Below are 21157 nucleotides of genomic sequence, written 5' to 3' on the forward strand. Positions count from 1 at the left end.
CATTTACAAAACTGTTCTGCTCTTGAAGCGAATATTTAGGTTTCTATGCTGATGGAACTTCGTCTACGTTCCCCTCCAGTGCCATCCATCTTTATTCCAATTAGTTCTTATTACCCAATTCACTGTTCCGTAAGTCTCTCTCTCTCCTCTCTCTCTCTCTCTCTCTCTCTCTCTCTCTCTCTCTCTCTCTCTCGAATTGCTTTTTTGCTATGAGTTGATATTTTAATTTTCAGGCAGATTTTCTATGTTCTAGGTTAAATAATCCGGACGTTATTTTCAATTAATTTTATAAACCTAGTTTCCTAGACGGCCTTTCTCCTACAATATGTCCTTCCTCGTTTGTCCATAGATATTCCGAGTTCTTATGGTTGTAGGATTTTTCATCTAGCTTCGTTGTTGTCTCTTCTTCTTTGTACCCACAACCCTTCTTTAATATTCTCTTATTACTTTAATGTTTTCTTTTTTTTTTTCTATCTAGTTTCTAAGCCACTGTGGCTCCTCCATATTATTGGCATTCAAGGAATAAGAAAAATCCTTCACATGTATTTTAATATTTTCATTAAATCTCAAGTTTTCTGTCTTCATTTATTTATTCAGCATCAGATTATCTTTTGGTGTTCAATGCTTCCCTCCTCTTTCATATATTAATCACTTCTCGATTTCCATTTCACAACAGCTCTTCATTGCATTTCAATTATTTTCTTATCGTTTCTTGTCTTGTTTTCCCAGTTATTATCCTTTCGTCCCGGCCACTTACCGATATTCTTCCCTGCCAATTTATTTTCGAATCATTTTTTATACCTCAAAAAATTAACGTGTCCTTCCTGCCATTATGCTGATAACTTCTGTTATTATTCTTATATTATATTATTATTATATTATTATTTATATTATGATTATTATTATTATTATTATTATTATTATTATTATTATTATTATTTAACCCTCTATCTTATTCCACTAATTCATTCAGCCATTTACTCCCCTTTGTCTTGAGTTTTCTAATTTTCTCATAAAACTTACGGTCAGATTCCGTGACAAGCTCTTCGTCGTTTTGCTAACAAGCAATTACTCCAGGTCTTACCCAAGGAAATATAGTAAACGCTTTCATGGGTAAAAATATACTTGGAATATATCTGAATTAAATTTTACTAAGGTAATATAATAAACTCTTTCATGGGTAAATATATACTTGAAATATATCTGAATTAAATTTTACTATTTACTACAAATCCACAATTTGATTTAGTCATAGTTTTTGGTACAAACTGACCAACATAAGAATAAAAGTGTTTTCTTCAAAAGGCATTTTATTAGAAGTAATTGAAGGTGTTAGTACAAAAGAAAGAGAAGGTTAAGATAAAAGTAAAATAATGAAAGGAATTAAAAGACTGCAGAGCCAAGTCTTCTTTCTTTATATCAATTAAGAAAGTTTAGCAAAGGTAAAGCTAAAATGAGATGGGTTGAGCTGAAGTCTTTTCTTGGTACAGTTGTAGTAAACTGTTGAAGATGCGAGGCTTTTTGATCTTTTTTTTTTATTATGCTTTACTATTGCTTCATAAATGAGAATTTCCTCCTCTATTATTATAGATTTATTAATTTTTCAATATATCTCTTCTCGCGTATTCTTGATTATATCGCTCATTAACTTTATGCAATATCTTTCTAAGTGTTTTCATTATATTTTCCTGTCATATTTAACAGTTATGCTTTTCATCATAAGCATTGTATCCTATGCATATAATAATCAAATTCCATATTTTTTAGGTATTACCTCATTTATACTCTGGTCTTTTTTATGTCTCAAATTATCAAATAATAGCCCAACATAAGTAAGTTGCCTCATTTCGACCTGCTTAGGAAAACGCTCGCTAAATACAAATGCAATAAATAATTTTTTTTTTTTGCAGCCTATTGCGAAAACACTCAAACATCCAACTTGAAAAGACAACTTCAGCTTTAAATAAACCTTGAAAGATATTCAGCAAGCATTCGAATGGTTCCCTTTGCTCCTCAATGTTGAAGCTCATCTTTGCTTCGTCCTCAGTCCACTGCCATGTCAGGAATTGTATATCTATAATACGGCGGAAGTTGAGGGGGAACAAAGAACAAAAAGGTGGCTGTTGATGGAGGGGGATGTGTTTGTAATTGGATGGAACACGAGATGGAAAGGAAAGTGGAAGGGATGGGTTGGTGAAGAATGGCGTCTTGACTCTATTGGACACTGTCGCGTCTAAAGATGGATAATTATGAAAGGAATTAGAAAAGGTTTCAAAATATGAGTTATTTCATTATTAGCTGATGACGATCACAAAGGTGGACTTATTAACACGATTAAGAAAGGTTATCACTGTTTTTTGTTATTATTATTCCTATTATAATTATTTGCTCTTCAGATAGAAAATAAACACATTATGAAACATGGTTATTAGAGTTTGGAGGACTAGCAGAATGATAAAAGGACTGATTGTGGACGGGCAAAGCTATCAAAAGTTAACAGAACTTACCATTATTACCGTTATTAGTAGCAGAAGTCAAGATACTAATAATAATGTTTTGGATCTTTCCTAGCGGGTGACCACCACAATTGTTTTAACCCGATAAGTTTCCACCTTTGCGGTGTCTTTAATACCAGGCCGCTGGTATTAACGTAAAAACATAAACAAACGACAAAAACTCTCATAAAGAGAATGACCCACAAGAAATATTAGTCCTAGATAACAACCCCCGAAAAACCTAAGGGTCACTGATAATATATGATGATGGGTATTATCAAATATAATGGAATGTATGTAGATGAGCAAGAGCAAAGCAAGTTCAGAGAAAAACAAGAGATCACGTTTGCATATCCTCTCAAGGGAGGGACCGTAAACATAAGGACTCAGAACATCCGGTATGGGTCCGTTATGAAGGTATATCTGCACAATTATTATTACTATACTACCACTTGCAGTGTGATAAAAAAGCATGAGATGTCTCAAAGCATGCCCAATATGACTCACCATCTATAAAGGAAGGCAAATATAGTTCAGCCAAATAACCAGAACATAACTAGAAAGAAAAGATGCAAAGTGACAAAAACTGTCTAGAAAATGCATAGGATTAAAAGACAAAGGTTCATTTCCAGGATGCATACTCCTTCACGGATACACCTACGGCTCCATGAGTGAGCTTTCATACTGTATCCACTACCAGAGGTCCACAATAGAAGTCTCATTCCATTTCCAATGGCTTCACTTGTAAATTGAAAACCATCACAGTGCCAAAGATAAGTCAAATAAATATTACAATTGTGAAAGTTCAAAAGTAAATAACGTGTTTCAGGTGCGTGTGAATTTCCCAGTTTTCCTCCAAAGAGAACACTGGATCTTTCCTTTGTCAACCTCAATAAAGTCTCAACTCCAGTTGTGAATGACGAGACTCTCTCATTTGTACTTTGAAATATCTCTCTCTCTCTCTCTCTCTCTCTCTCTCTCTCTCTCTCTCTCTCTCTCTCTCTCTCTCTCAACCCGATGCAAATCTTTCTCTGAAAAACAAGAAAAACATTTATATAATTGGTTGGAGAGTTGCCGGTTGTTCACCTAGATAAAACCATTCTTCAAAGTAATTTAATGTTTTTTCTGTCGTCGACTTAAAAGAAGTATGTTGTTGACGTATATTCTTGACGTCAGCAAAATATCCCAGTTAAACTTCTCTATATTCCATTAAGAATCTCCTGTCATTGACGATAATGGCTCATATTTCTTACAATTCAACGTCCATTGAAAAGATTACGACTTTTTTCTATTCATTCGCGTGGGGGATTTTCTATTTTCATTTCAAAGGAATTCCGAACGTCAGCCTCTTCACTCATGAAGTTTCTTTGTCCTTCTTGACAAGAAATTCTTTTCAAGAACTTTTCGCATCTTTCACCGGCATCATTCAAGTGATTTGACCTGAAGAATGATTATATACTTTTGGATGCTGAAAACACATTCAGAGAGAGAGAGAGAGAGAGAGAGAGAGAGAGAGAGAGAGAGAGAGAGAGAGAGAGAGAGAGGTGAACCTGAAATAGCATCCCTATGAAACACGTACTCATGTGTTCATTAATTCCGTCGTATCTCACATCGAAAGGTAATTCGAATGACTTTGGTGGTTGAGTCGCTACCACCTTGGCCTATCACTCGGGAGGAGACCGAGCTTCGTTCCCAGTCTGAGTAAAATAACATCTATATATTCATCACGTTCCATATTCACAAACACACACATATAATATGTACATACACATGTACGTCTATATGTCTGTGTGTGTGTGAATGTTTGTATACTTCCCACTAACCTGTCATCCTCCATCTCTTCCACATCACCAACTAATCTCAAAACTCTTTGATAAGTCGTTTCGCTGCCCATCTGACGTTTTTACCAAAGCTTCACATTCCCTAATAATATATATTCATTATTGTCGATGAAGTTAATTTTGCAAATAGAGTCTTTTCTGCTAACAATACATTAATCTTAAAGTACCACAATGATCATTTATATCTATGTGTAATCTAAAGATGAAATTCAAATTATTAGAAAATTACACCATCATTCCTTATTGTGTCACTGTCATTTCAGAATATACACAATGATTTTTATAAGGTACTTTACATTTTTGGATTATTTATAAGTAATAGATCAAGTTGAATTTCCATTTTTATGCGTTTAAAAGCAAAAACATAGGAATGACATTCATATAGAATATGAGGCTTTAAGGAATAATGTTTGTAAAACATCACGATGATCAAACTAAATCAGTAAAATGTTAAGAGATTTTCTTTTTTTTTTTGTCCAGGAGATTAAATTGGATACATATCCGAGGTTTACACATTTTTAATGCTTTGTCATACTATTGTATATATGCATAAAATGAGAATATACAATTTATCCCTTCTACATGAGCATCCTTGTCGAATATGGCACATAAATGGAAATTCAAAACAATTATTTAAATTTTATTTTTAATTCAAAGGTCCCACTTGACAGACAATGCAAAAAATGAAAGTATCTAACTTTTGGCTCGCGGGAAAAACATTTCTATAGAATTCTTTTCCTGATGAGTTATAGTCATCATTTTGAACTTCATGTTTCTCAGGCTCTCATTTAAATTTTCTTGTTTACATTACGTATGTATATATGTATGTATGATATATATATATATATATATATATATATATATATATATATATATATATATATATATATATATATATATATATATATGGATGTATGTATATATATATATATATATATATATATATATATATATATATATATACATATATATATGTATATATATATATATATATATATATATATATATATATATATATATATATATATATATATATACATACATACATACATACATACATATACATACATACATACATACATACATACGTAATGTAAACGAGAAAATTTCAATGAGAGCCTGAGAAACATGAAGTTCAAAATGATGACTATAACTCATCAGGAAAAGAATTCTATAGAAATGTTTTTCCCGCGAGCCAAAAGTTAGATACTTTCATTTTTTGCATTGTCTGTCAAGTGGGAGTTACAAAATGTCTGGCCAGCTGAAGTTTTACGTATATTTTTAAATACGATGGCGGAATGTACCATTGAATTAAAATGTCTAAATAATTGTTTTGAATTTCCATTTATGTGCCATATATATATATATATATATATATATATATATATATATATATATATATATATATATATATATATATATATATATATATATATCTATATATATATATCCATATATATATATATATATATATATATATATATATATATATATATATATATATATACATATATTTAGACATTTTAATATATATATAAAATGCGTGTGTGTGTGTGTGGGTTATAAACAATGGTATGTCTGAAATTCAGTTAGTTAACAGTTTTGGGATTTATGGGCTGATCTTGGAGTCTAAAGCTGGCATATAGCCAGTTTAATCTTCAATAGCATAAATGAACTAGGCTAAGATTATTCCTATACAATATGACGCTGCAAGAGTCAGAGGCAAAGAGTGAGGCAGAAATACTTTCCTAGCTTCCATCCCCTCTTTTCAAAGCCTAAAACTGCGGTTTTCAGAAATTCTCCAGTTCATTTTACATAACGAAAAATAATCGTCTATTTTTATTTTATTTTTACAGATATTCAGTCCAGTAAGTTCTAAACAATCCTCCACTTTATGTAAATTTAGAAATCATGTATACTTTCAGAATAGCTTCAACGACTAGATAAGGTGATATGCTAATTTATTTTGATTCTCAGCATACTTTTACAAGAAAGGCACAATTGCTTCCTTGCGTGTTACTATTTTTCTCATTGTTGTGATTATCATTTGCTCCGTAGCAGAAAAAAAACACTTTCAGTCGTTATCCTTCTGGTGTTGTATTCCGTAAAAATAAAAGGAAAGAATACAAATAATTAACTCTTCTATAAAAATGTTGAACGCGAATTATATTTAATTTAATCATGCTCACACATACCGTGTTTAATCAGTCAACCAAAGCCGCAATAAAATAATTTCCGTTACAACTTTCATTTATGATGAAATCAAACTGAAATGGATATTCTATCATGGTCATCCTAGTAAACTATATTTTACTTAAAAAGTTTTGATGACCTTTCGGTAATTTTAATTGATGTATAACTAGGTCTATTTTACTTATTACATTAAAATATGATGGGAAACGGTATCAGGTTCTTCTTGACTCTGTTGTATTGTTACCGTACAAATTTCATTCTCTAAAATAGCTCAGTGTTCTGCTAGTTGAAAAAAAGTCAAGAATACCCAAATAGATTTTAATAAGATAATTTATAGTCTTTTATTGGGCAAATCGTGCAAAATAAGGGGATAATTCAATATTGTTGGCTCGTTTTGTTTTTACCATTAATGGAGATACAATGGTAGATTATTCTATAACAGATATTATATTATGATGAAATTATTGGATACCATTCAGTACTGAAGGGTCATTAGCTATGGCACTTTCTGATCAAGATCTTAGCTATAGATGGAGGTTTTCTTATTAAAGTGTCAGTGACGTAAGATTTGTGAGCTAAGGTTTTGGGTGTTTGGAGGCTCATAGATCTCGTTGCCGAGTCATTTAGTAGCCACTGACTTGCTCTCCAAGTTTCCTGAGAGTGTTAGCAGGTATACTCACTTCCTTGAACATTATTCTCTAGTGCATTATGTACCTGTCCTGTGACTCTGCTACTCTTAGTGGACCTTAATATTATTTTGAATGGAAATAAGGCATGAAATAGATCATTGTTCAATATCTTCTTAGAATGAAATAATAAACAAAATCAGATTACTCAACGGTTTCTCAAGATGAAATAAATCATGCAAGAGATTATTGCATATTACATTGTTTGATAAAAGAAAACAAGCGAGAAAAACAGCAGTATTCCATACATTTTACGGCATGATGAGGCACAGAGCAAATATCCAATTTATGTAATAGAAAGAGGCTACAAACAAAATTTATTTTTCCTTATGAAATATTGAGCTAAAAATGCATAATGCAAAAACAGGTAATATATATATAATATATATATATATATATATATATATATATATATATATATATATATATATATATATATATATATATATATATATATATATATATATACACTTCTTTCTGTGATTAAAAGATTATTTGAAGACCCTCTTCGGTTTTCGATCAAATAAAACCTGGAGATTTTACTTTCATCATTTTCTTCTAAATAGGAGGTAGCCTGAATTTTATTTGAATAAGGAAATTGCATTCTTTATACGGATATTTTTTTTCTTTTATCCCTCAGCTAAATTTTTGTGTAATTTACCATCAAAATGGAATGAAAACTAATGGCTTTATACATACTCATGAAGAAAGTATGTGATTGTATTAACGGTTTTTTCTATTTAGATAAATAACGATTTTAGGTTGGAGACATAAATTCCACTCATGTTCCTGATTTAGATATTTTGCATAGAATTTAGATGTGTTATCTATCAAATGAGGGTGCGTGCATATTTTTCATATTAGTCAACGGCCTAGAATAACTGAAATTCTCTTCTGAGTCTGCTCATTAGAATAAAATAAAAATAAAAAGGATTTCCATTCTTGTAACACCAACAATAACAATATATATATATATATATATATATATATATATATATATATATATCTATATATATATATATATATATATATATATATATATATATATATATATATATATATATCTAATAAAAGGAGCCATAAAAACACAAAAATGTAGAGAGAAAAGTTACTATATTTCAGAGACTGCTGTCTCTCTCTTCAGGTATATGAATGAGAAAAGTTTACAGAAAAGGTGGTATTTATACCAAGAGATTCGTCCACAAGTTAAACAACCTAATAGATAATAGCGCATGGAATAATCTTGAACAACAAGACAAAGTTTTAAACTTATCCAGCACCCCCTTACTGTAAATCAACATTTAGTTTAAATTTAGGCTTATCCTTTGACCCTAATGCCAGACCGCAAAAACAACCTAGACTTCATAGTGGCTTTTGATAAATTCATATCTGACAAAAACTACAGCCGTGAAGAGATATGTTTAAAAGGAGTGTTACTAAATGCTTTAACTGGACCTTCATAAGAAATATCCTGTTCCCGCAGATTCATGATAGCCATCCACTCGCTAAAAAAGTTAGATGTTATAATAAGTAGATCGACGAAGACGGCAAAATTGTAATAATGGACAAAGACTTTTACCTCGACAAAAATCAACCAGCTCCTTAGCGACACAAATACTTACGAAAAAACTGACGAAAAATCCCCTCCAGAACGTTCCCCACAGAATTTTTTCGGAAAGTAAGATTAATTGGCCAAGACAAAAAGAGTATTGAACTATTAGAGAAATTTAAAGTAATTAATCCTAAATTACCCTACTTTTATGGTCTTCCCAAAACTCACAAAGACAATCTTCCATTCAGACCCATCGTTTCATGCGCCGGAGCTTTCAATTACAAAATTTCTAAATGGTTAGCTGGCCTCCTTTCTCCTTTTTAGGCACTTTTTCTCAGTCACATCAAACATTCGGAAGACTTTTGTCACAAATTCAGAGAAGCACATATACCACTTCACAACATAAAACTTTTAAGCCTTGACGTAGACTCCCTATTCACAAAAGTACCAGTACAGGACGTTCTTCAGTTTTTAAGGGAAAAATTATCCCCCCTATTCAGATCATTTCCCTTTGGCACTTGACAAAATAATAAGTTAGTTGAATTATGTGCATTAATAATTAACGTATTTTCATTCGGGGAATCATTCTACAAGCAAAAATTCAGGGTGTAGTATGGGTAGTCCTTAAGTCCTATTTTAGCAATCTGTACATGGAATACTTTGAAACTACAGTAATAAATGCAATAAAAACCCAAAAACATGCTGTGGATGATATCGTGGATGACATACGAACATTTGGGATAATAAGTGGGGTAATTTTAATGAATTCCTCTCAAAATTAAACGCATTAGTGCCCAGCATCAAATTTAAAGTTGAATGGGAAACAGACAACAAAATTCCTTTTCTTGATGTTTAATAATCAGAGACACGACAGAATACAAATTACCATATACAGAAAACCAACGTTCTCACTTTCATATATTCACTACTTTAGCTATCATGACAATACTATCAAAGATAGGTCTAGCTAGCAACCTATTCTTTAAGAGCCTTACGAATTTGTTCCCCAGATTTCCTGGAAAAAAGAATTTGAACTAATTCGCAAGCAACTTTCATCTTTAAAGTATCCTGACCATATAATTGAGAAAGCAATTCAAAAAGCAAACGTAATTTTCTACCGACCCCTAAAGACAAGACCAGAGACACACCCAACAATAAAATAAAATTCCCCACCTGGAGACGATTAAGAGAGTAACTCACACCCTGGGAAATCCAACCCTTTGCATTTACCTACCCAAATACCTTAGCCAAATCCCTGATTAACGTCCAACAAAAGACATCGCCCAATGACTCTGGGGTATATGAGATCCCATGCCAGGACTGTGACCAATCTTACATCGGATTTACAGGTAAATCACTTCCCCAGAGATTAATACAACACAAACGGTCAGTTAGGTATGGACAACAGAACTCGGCTATTTTCAATCATATAAAATGAACATAACCATAGAATAAAACTGGAATATGTCACGTGTAATTTATAGCAGCAACTGCCGGTACAAGAGTCAAATGATGGAATCGGCCTTAATAAAAGAGAAGCAGGTAATGAACATCTCAAAAGGGAATTGGACATCGGACATCGTCGACGCCCAGTGTTCATTCAACCAACCGCTTAAGAAGATTAAAGGAAGATTATCAGCGGGGGTGACCTAAATTGGCTTACTTGTGGACGAATCTCTGGTATAAATACCACCTTTTCTGTAAACTTTTTCTCATTCATATACCTGAAGAGAGAGACAGCAGTCTCTGAAATATAGTACTTTTCTCTCTACATTTGGTGTTTTTATGGGCTCCTTTTATAGATGGAATTCTGTGTTACAGAACACTTTTACCAGTCATAGATATATATATATATATATATATATATATATATATATATATATATATATATATATATATATATATATATATATATATATATATAATTTAAATCTCAAAACAAACGACCTTAGTGTGTACAAATGGACAATTGGGTCCCGTTAACAATGACTTTGTTACCTTTGAAGGATCTCCCAAGTGATGGTGGCAACCCTAACTAAGCGTGGTGTTCACATGTTGCTTTTAAAAATAATATGGGCTGCATTTCACTCGGGTGAATGATAATTTTAGAATGCGTGTGTCACTACTGTGCTACTTTGTGAATGCGATTAAAAACCACGTTTATGTTTCCCTAAACCTCGTCCACTTTAACCAAAATATTTCCCTTTACAATCTTTGCAAGTAAATCACAGACGCCCGGAACTACGGGTGATTTTTATCGTTGTTATTTCTTACTAAGTTTATGTCTTAACGTACTATTATATTAAGTCACAATTTTAGTGTCTTTCAGAGTGTTGTTTGCACAACCACCAACTATTCTTACTTAATGGTTGAATGGTAATGATACATATCTTTTTGGTTTTTCACTGTTGTTTTGTTTAAATAGAAAGACCTCCTGGCTCGCGAAATGGCCTTCTCAATAAAATGGGAGGGATACCTTGGGCTCTTGAATGTTGCCATTATTCTTCTTGAATTTTTTTTTAATTATACAATTCTAAAGGGACATTAGTAAATAATGCTGTAACATCCCAAGCTAACCATCTTGTCATCAGCTAAACCATTATCTTTAATTCGTTGAATGAAACTGATAGGAATGTTGTAAATGTTGCATTGAGAACTTCCCGAGAAATTGACTTAATACCTGAGCCAACCATATAGCTAAGCTGTTTTCAGGTGACCCACAAGTGGCAATAATAGGTCTGAAAGGGCAACCATAAAAATAGGGTACACTACGGGATATTGAAGAAATCTTGGTTAAGGCTAAATATTTATGTGATGGGCCCACAGGGAATTAGCTATTTCCACAGTTTTTATCAAATTCATTTTGCATTTTGGTTGGCAGTGGGAGGAGAATCAAAGGTGAGTTATGTTTGTGTGTCATTTAAAAGTGGGTATGATTACTCTAAGTAAACACTATTACTCTTACTCATGACTACCGTGGCTTCACCTTCATCATCTCTCATTTTCCTAATATCCCTATTCCTTTACAAAGAGACCAGCACCAGTTGATGTCTTTTAGGTAATACAAATAATTATTTATTATTTATATTGTCATTGATGAAAGGTCCCTTTAAAATGTTAATGGAAAAGTCAATATATTTAAAATTAAATAGGTTGATAATACTAATGGTATTAAGTAAATCATATTTATCCGTACCAGTACAAAAACCCGTACCTAAGTTGAGCACTTCAAGTTGTTCCTTATCTAATGTATTTATTTCATTTATGGAATAGTTACGATTTGACTAATCCAGAACACTATTCTAAAGGTGAGATGCTAATTTGCACTAATATGATATATCAAAAGGATTAACGAATAATGCATTGAAGATCATTGGCTTAAGACAGGGCCTGCTATTAAACTCGGATATTCCTTGATAATCACCGCAACAGGATTCTGTTGGAATTCGCGATATATATATGTAAGTGATTATATAATAAAAAATATGGAATGTTACTCCATATATATAAAAAACTAAAACTAAAGAGGTCAACCAGATTGCTTGCAGGAATGTGATCAGACCAGAGACGCTAAGATGATGCATACAGTAAAGTAGGCTAAGGTGACGTGGTCATTCATTTGTTTTGAACATTGGTCCAAGCTCCCTGCTTGAGACAACTACCACGACCTATAATTCAAACGGCCTACGTGATTAGTAATGTGTCTCATTTGTATGTATGTTCATATGTTCGAGCTACTGTCTGCTTCCTTTATGACTTGTAACCGAGATGGTAGTGAGAACAGAGTGGAATTAGCCATCATCGTTGGCAGAAGCGATCAAGCCATCGTCATTAGAAGACCTGTACTAATTTCCTCTGAACTTCATCATGTAATCTCAGAGAATATAAAGAGGTATTTTTTTGATACATCGTGTTTTCTACTAGAACCTCACATCATTGCCGAATCATCATGAGTTTAACACATCGTCATAATCAAAGAAGATAATACCGACTCATAAGTGATCTACAAACCCCAAGACACTCCAATGAGTATGGAAGTGCATGACCAACCGACTTAGCGTAAGATTATCGCAAGTCTAACATTACCTCATAGGGCGCCTTTTATTTACAAGGTAACAGCCTAATATTGGTGGCAGACTACTACAAGACCTCTACAACGTCTTCCGAAGAAAAACCAGAATAATGAATAATGTATCATATCAGAAGTTAACGACGACGAAAGCAACAGATTCTTCAAGCAACTTAGTATCATCGTTTAGTGAGCGACTTCAGAAAACAACAAAAACTCTTCAACGTCTCCGAAGAATAAACAAATAATGTATCATATCAGAAGTCAACGACGACGAAAGCAACAGATTCTTCAAGCCACTTAGTATCATCGTTTAGTGAGCGACTTCAGAAAAACAACAAGAACTCTTCAACGTCTTCCGAAGAATAACGAATAATGTATCATATCAGAAATCAACGACGACGAAAGCAAGAGATTCTTCAAGCAACTTAGTATCATCGTTAGTGAGCGTTTCTGGCACTTCAAGAAACAAACCGAACATGTCTGCAGCATCAGATCTTCAAGCGCTCGAATCATCCAAACAACACGCACGGGGGAAACTGAAGCCAAAAACCAGGTCATCCGCTAAACAGAGAAGGAGGGCCAAGGGCACATTGTTATCGGAACACCGTGACTTCCCACAAAATCAAGCTAATTATTCATTTGGAGTAACTTTGAGTGTTTCCTTTGCAGGTCGAATTTTCGTTATTCCTGTGGCTGAAGTTACGAGACATTCTTAATCTTACTTTTTACAGAATACCCACATCATTGAGATTTCGCTACTGCGAGTTTTTATTCTTTGAGTTTCTGTTTCCAGAAGTTCTACTGAAATATCATAATCATATACTGTGTTGATTTTTTATCATTTTGTGTGATTATTAATTCTTTACGTAACAAGTCATATTAAACAGTGAATATGCGTTTACGCAGTGGACGTCTGTATTTATACAGATACATGGATAGGGTAGTTAGGCACTGTAGTGATAAGAAAACACACAAAAACAAGTGGAACACCCGTACAAATCTAGACAAATTAGAGGTAACACTATTTCGGGTCAGGTGCAAGGTCCCGATCGCAGTTTTAGCCTTGAGTTTTTTTAATTATATGCATAAAATATCGAACCTCAATGACTCAACTTAACTTTAAAAATACGGCTGGATTACAAGGAATAACATGTCTATAGAGAACTTTCATTATGATAAATGCGCTGACCAGGATCCCTCACTATTTCAAATTTTAGCAAAAAATGAAGTAAACAACAGCAAGATACAACAGTTAATATTGAACGCAGTAGAGATAAACTTGTTTAATAGTAATCACTCAATTCTGTATAGTTCAAGTCATTCATAAGTTCGTTGCTTTATACGTAACCAACAACAGAATGCTAAAAACACACAATACGTTACCGATGGTAAACAGTAGCCCTAAATATCAGAATCAAACAAATCGTGCTTAAGCAAACTTGGTAACTGGGTCATCTAGTCAACGGTCAGGGTCAGTTAAATCTGCCGAGTGTTTCAAAAGCATAGCACATTCCACATAAGCGACTTCAGCGGAGAGGAAAAACGATGTTGGATCATTTATGCCATACCTTTTTTTATGCCAATACCTATTAATTTAAAAAGGAATTTTCCTATGAGTCACACGACTGTGTAATCAGAGCAGGTTCTCGTTATTTTAATACAATAAGTTATTATAAGTAGTGGTGGATTAAGCCCGACTGTACGCGCCGTAAAAATTAGAATATCTTGTTTTATTCCTTTAGTACATGTAATATCCTGTATTTACGGACTCACCGTCTGTTGTTCGAACTTCCCTATTGAGAGTCCAGATAAGCGAGCGCTTACAGATACCTCTATAGTTATAAAAAACATTGATCTGATCTTAGTGTAATTGTAAGATATCCATCTAGGGGTATACAAAATATTATCTTACCTCTGCAAAATAGGGTGTGTTTATCAAAGGAAAATTCTATAAACCTTCAAACATATTAAAATCCGTTTGAAACAAAGAGATAGTTAATCAAATAATAACTTATATAGAAGAACAAATCATTTGTCTCATAAATTGTGATATTGTTCAACGACCCAACAGAATTCTCCCACAACCGCAGTCGCAGTTTGCACGCAAAATCTCGAGACGCATGCACCTTCGAATGTCTTAGTGCGTGTAAAAGACTTTACTGGGATCTGAAATTTTAATCCTTCCCGACACTCTGAAATATAACAATTTCCGCGAACAAAGCCCTAGACACGGTTGACTCGCAGCAACAAGTTAATCTAGTAATCCACAAAACCTATACATATAAATATCACATTTTTTCTTTATTGTTGCTATTTTTAATCAATCTGCCCAATCAGTCGTAAATGAATCTCTCTTATACTCTATCTAAAGTAATATCCGTAAAGTCATTCAAGCAGAGGTGATTCAGCAGAAATTTTTTTTTTTGTTTTTTTTTTATCTTTTACCTGAATACCAGGATGTTTCTCCACTAGCGAGTGATCTCTGGGAAAACAGGATGTCATGAACACAAATACGGTCTAAAGACAAACATAAGCTATATACGTACCTTCATATAGACTCCCAATGAAAATTTCAAAATATAGATAAATGATGAACGTTGAAAAAATTTTAGCAATAGGAGTCAATAGGAAATCAATAGCCCATATAATTTTTCCCTCAAACGTCATGCCATAAAAGATCGGACTTGGCGTATCTTCATAGATTTCTGTCGCCTAAACAAGGAAACGATTCCCGTTTTCAGCACACTCAGGGGACATTATCAATTTTTACGTATGCCTCTGGCTTACGTTGCGCCCCAATACAATATAGTGTTTGGAGACTTTTAGGGATACATACATGCCTATATGGTTGGTCTTGTAATCTTTTCTAATACCTTAGAAGAACATTCACATAAACTAGAGTGCTACAGAGACTAAGACAAATAAATCAGAGTAAAATATCTAAGGTGAGTTTTAAAAAAACCGAACATGTTTATTTACGTTTTATGTGTCTGGTCAAGGTCTTAAGTAGTCCATGGTAAGTTGTCGGCTATTCATAACTTTCTGGTACCTATTAACGTAAGGGGGATCAGCACTTTTGCGCTGTAGTGGGTTACAATCGTATGTAAATATGTAACCCTTCAATCATGACAGCTCCTTTAACAGACCTTACGAAGAAGGGCGTAGATTTATTATGGTCTGAAAAGCATAAACAGGTGTTTCGATATCTTAAAAGTGAAAAATGCAGCTCACCTAACTTAAAAATCCCTGATTTAAATAAGGAATTTTCTTTTTTATTGCAACAGATGCCTCAGACCAAGGGTAAGAGGGTACTACTTCAGCAATACGAATAAACAGTTCTTCTCTATAGCTTTTTATTCACGAAAAACTAAAGCCCTCTGAAAGTAAATCAGCAGTAATAGGCAAGGAAGGGCTAGGTATCGTTAACACACTAGTACAATTCAAGTTCATAATCTACGGCTATCCTGTTAAAATCCTTACTGACCATAAGTCACTTACCGAGTTTTTCAAAGGCTTTAATCACAGTCCCAAAGGAACTCTTTGGCATATGATCATTCAGGTCTTTGGAGCCAAGTTAAGGTATCTACCTGGGAAAGCAATTATCATAGCTGACGCATTATCCCGCAATCCCGCACCATACTGCAAAGAACCATTAATTGGACTAAAAGATATAGAAAACATCTGTGCCTATTGTTAAAACCGTATCTAACAAGAAAATTCCTTAACCCAAGAGATCGCGAGCATTTGAATATCTGGGATGGAGCGCAGAACTGTTACAAACTGAACAAAACAAGGGTCAACAGCAATAAGCAAAACAATAACACTTCGAACGGAAACAAGGTCAGCAGCTAAGCAAAACAATAAAACACTTCATTTCGGAAACGATCAGGGGTCAGCAGCTAAGCAAAAACAATAAACACTTCAAACGGAAACTCTAAAGCAAAAGTATATTTAAAGTATGTGTATCAGAATTATGTAATCAAATGTAATATTATATGTAGGTCCGTGACGAGGAAAACCCAAAGAACACAGCAGATGACTAACGACCAGGTATGTGGTAATCCTCTTTTTCATACCAATCGTCCTAAAACTGGTTGCATTCCGTCATCCAGGGTTCTCGATTATGTCACAGAAAGCCAAATATCACTGTTTTACTGGCCTACTATGCTTAAGATATAAAAAGCACATAAAACTAAATTGCTAACACGTGTCATGAAAACAAGGGATACACTAAGATACCTGTCAGTTTAAGAGCCTATCACTAGCCAAATCAATCTTGAAAGAAATATACTTAGAATTATTAACAAAGTTACGAGTCTGACAGAGCAAATAAAACACTTCTTAGTGTTAATAGTTCCCTTGACACATATAGAATTAATAGCACTACAAACAAACACCGCAATTGAGTTCGCTAGGAATATCTATGAGTGCTAAATCAGTAAACATGGAATTCAACATAGATAATCTGCATTGGGTGTGTAAATCCATATCTCCTTAATTTGTTGTGTGAATTCCTTTCCATTAAGAAAACCAATAATATATTTTATCACCCAGAGTCAATCGGTTTGGTAGAACGGATAAATAAAAAAAAATGTCATGTCTTACGAGTACAACTCTGATATTGGATCCGAACTGGATTATAGCGGTTCTCACGGTTTTAAATACCTTTATTATTCATATCTTGTATCTATAGAATTGATACCGCAAGTAGCCTTATACGGTACGCCGCTGAGAACACGTTTTCCACATATCAAGCTAACCATTAATTTATCAAATATATATATATATATATATATATATATATATATGTATATATATATATATATATATATATATATATATATATAGATATATAGTATATATATATATATATATATATATATATATATATATATATATATATATATATATATATATATATATATATATATATATATATATAAATAATATAAAAATAAAATAAAATAAATATGGATACAAGTGGAGCCAACACATACACTCCGTAAGAAGTCGGAAGGGTTACAAATTATAATAAAAAAGGAATCACGATTAAATCAATAAGCAATACGTAACCATAGGTTAATTAAATATCCAAATATATATGCGTATAGATCTGAACTCTAACTTAACTCTTTAGTAATGACAAATAAGCTAAAAGTTGAAACACATACCAAAACCTATTGACATATTGTCTGTCCCGGTGATTTATATTCGTAGTCAATGAAAAAAAAAAATAAATAAAATAAAATAAAATAAAAAAAAATAGATTTTAAAGTCAGGAAGTTCTAGAAGTGAAAATGTATATCTATGGAATAATCCTATTATGGATCTTACAGGGCAAATAATAATATATAGAATTTGTATGGAAACCTTTTTTCATTAGTTTGAATAAGGAATATCTAATTTAACATAGTACATTTATTTACAATCATGCAGATTTCCAACATGAAACTAATATATGCTCAATTTTGGTACTGTTTTTTTTTTTTCAGACATTTTCTCATGTGGGTGGAGTATTAAAACCCAATTTATACTAAAGTCGTATTTATTACAGCAAGTAACGTAACTCTTAGCAGGGTGAGAGCAATCTCCTGCCAGGTGATGACGTCATCAGTTCTGAAGGTGCATCACGCGTTGCCGGATCAGCATTGTTCGTTTTTAACCTCAATAAAACTGCTTGCAAAGCAGGTTGGCTGGAGAGAGGAATGCTTAGCCCGAATTCTCATGGCAAGGCAGACATTAGGTACAAGTGTCTATCAGTATGCGCAATGCAACTTTAGTTAAGGACTTGCAATCGTTTTAAAATTAATGAACAAAATAAGCAAATAGAATTCTATGAACATCAAAATGAATTAATTTTTTCTGAACCTCATAGAGAATCAGAGTCAATAAATCAGCTTACGATATTGGTAAACGGACATTTAGAAGTATCAGGTCATGTATATGAAAAAATTTACTGCAACATTAGCCTATTACAATTCAAGTAAATCACTTCATGGGAAAATGTCACATTTCTTGAAAAGCCTAAGTTACATAGTGGGTTCTTTTGTTACATCTCCTGCCTATTAATAAAGTTTAAATTAACCTCAGAGGATGCGCGCAAGAAATTGAATATGAAACTTTTGTTAGGGGCACATAGGATCAGATTTTATCACAACTTAATTTCAGTAAGCAAAGAGAAATACAGAATCATGATTAATATTCTCTTTGACTCTTATGTTGCCTGGCAATCTTACAAATAGCTCCATTTTCCACTTCTTTGTCAAGTAATTTACTACCAGTAATATCGAATTTCTTTGGGACGTATTGATATCTGTTTATTTTTATAATTATGGATATTTTTACAGTCATCAGAGACCTGGATAGGTTCACTCATTGTTAATGCCATGGATAAAAAGTTTGTACAGCTGACTCTTTTGAATTCCATAAAATATCAGCGAATTCATGTGGGTTAGTCTGGATCTTAATGGCTTTATACCGCCCATATTTTGTTGTGTGAAATTACTTTGCCCTTGTGACAAGTATAATTTCACTTGCAGGCTAATCAATGGAACCTGGTTACAGTATCCTGCAGTACGAGAGTTCACATCACAACTTCAAAAAAAATTGTTTGTCGCTGCGGACGACTGCAGTCAAGTAACAAACCGCCCTACAATGTGAAAGGAATAAGCACCATCATATGTGAACCAAGCTTATTTCATGGACTTCTTCGACCGACACCCGTATCCCATCGTTAATCTCGTTTTAATGCGGGAATGCTCCGGCGGCTGTCGGAAATCGACTACAAAAGGGACATACTTCCAACAATTACAACCAGAAGGATATTCAACTGTACGTTGCTGGCGAAGGACTCGTGCTGGGGATGATTTTATTCATTCGCGAACGTATTCGTGTGGCTTAGGGATGCAGAGAACAAGTATGAGGGCCGAAAATAAAAACGTTGGACCTCGCCAGGCAATTTTTCCCTTGTTTAACCATTTGGAATTGGCCATTTCATTTGGCTATAGGTGGTTGTCTGGAACTGTGTAATGGACGAAAAGTTGTTCGAACGCTAGTTAAATGTGTAGCAGTATAACCCTCGGTCATGTATCTATATATATAAAGTATCATGTATCCTATATATAATGATCATAAATAACAGAGTCGAAATATATCTTTGCGTGTACGCACTAAGAATCTATTTAAAGTGCGCATATATTAATCATAATTATATGAATCCATATACATATGTATAAATAAATCAGGTAGCCTATAATCAATCTGTACCTTTTATATTATCAATAACTGCAGATATATAACAGTTAGCATAAAAATAACGAATCAATCAGCATAAACATTAATAATTTTGATCAATTCATATATGAAATTTTATCAGTTAAAATATGATTTTTTATCATGTTAATCTTTATTCTATGCGATTATCAGAGTACATTAGTATTTTCTGTAGCATATGTATCTTAAAGAGATGAAGTGAAAAACTGTATCAGTATATATCACGTGATTACTATTATTTACGAATATCATCATATGCCTACTTATAAGTGTTTTCTATATATCTATATATATTCACATAGTTTCTGTATCACACTCCTATAAGTCAAATGCAAGTCAAATTGATTAATATTCAGTAGTTGTTTGGTAGCTGACCGAGCTTATGTAAGTGATTAACATAATAAAAAATATGAAGGAATGTTACTCCATATATATAAAAAACTAAAACTAAAGAGGTCAACCAGATTGCTTGCAGGAATGTGATCAGACCAGAGATGCTAAGATGACGTATGCAATAAAGTAGGCTAAGGTGACGTGCCGTTCACCTGTGGTCATTCATTTGTTTGAAACATTAGTCCAAGCTCCCTGCTTGAGACAACTACCACGACCTATAACTCAAACGGCCTACGTGATTAGTAATGTGTCTCATTTGATGTATGTTCATATGTTCGAGCTACTGTCTGCTTCCTTTATGACTTGTAACCAAGATGGTAGTGAGAACAGAGTGGAATAGCCATCATCGTTGGCAGAAGCGATCAAGCCATCGTCATTAGAAGACCTATACAAATTTCCTCTGAACTTCATCATGTAATCTCAGAGAATATAAGTCATTTTTTTATACTTCGTGTTTTCTACTAGAACCTCACATCATTGCCGATCATCATGAGTTTGAACACATCGTCGTCATAACCAACGAAGATAATACCGACTTCGTAAGTGATCTACACAAACCCCAAGACACTCCATGAACATGGAAGTGCATAACCAAACCGACTTAGCATAAGATTATCGCAAGTCTAACATTACCTCATAGGGCCAACCTTATT

The sequence above is a fragment of the Macrobrachium nipponense genome, chromosome 36 (genome assembly GCF_015104395.2).
Source record: "Macrobrachium nipponense isolate FS-2020 chromosome 36, ASM1510439v2, whole genome shotgun sequence".
NCBI classification, from domain to species: domain Eukaryota; kingdom Metazoa; phylum Arthropoda; class Malacostraca; order Decapoda; family Palaemonidae; genus Macrobrachium; species Macrobrachium nipponense.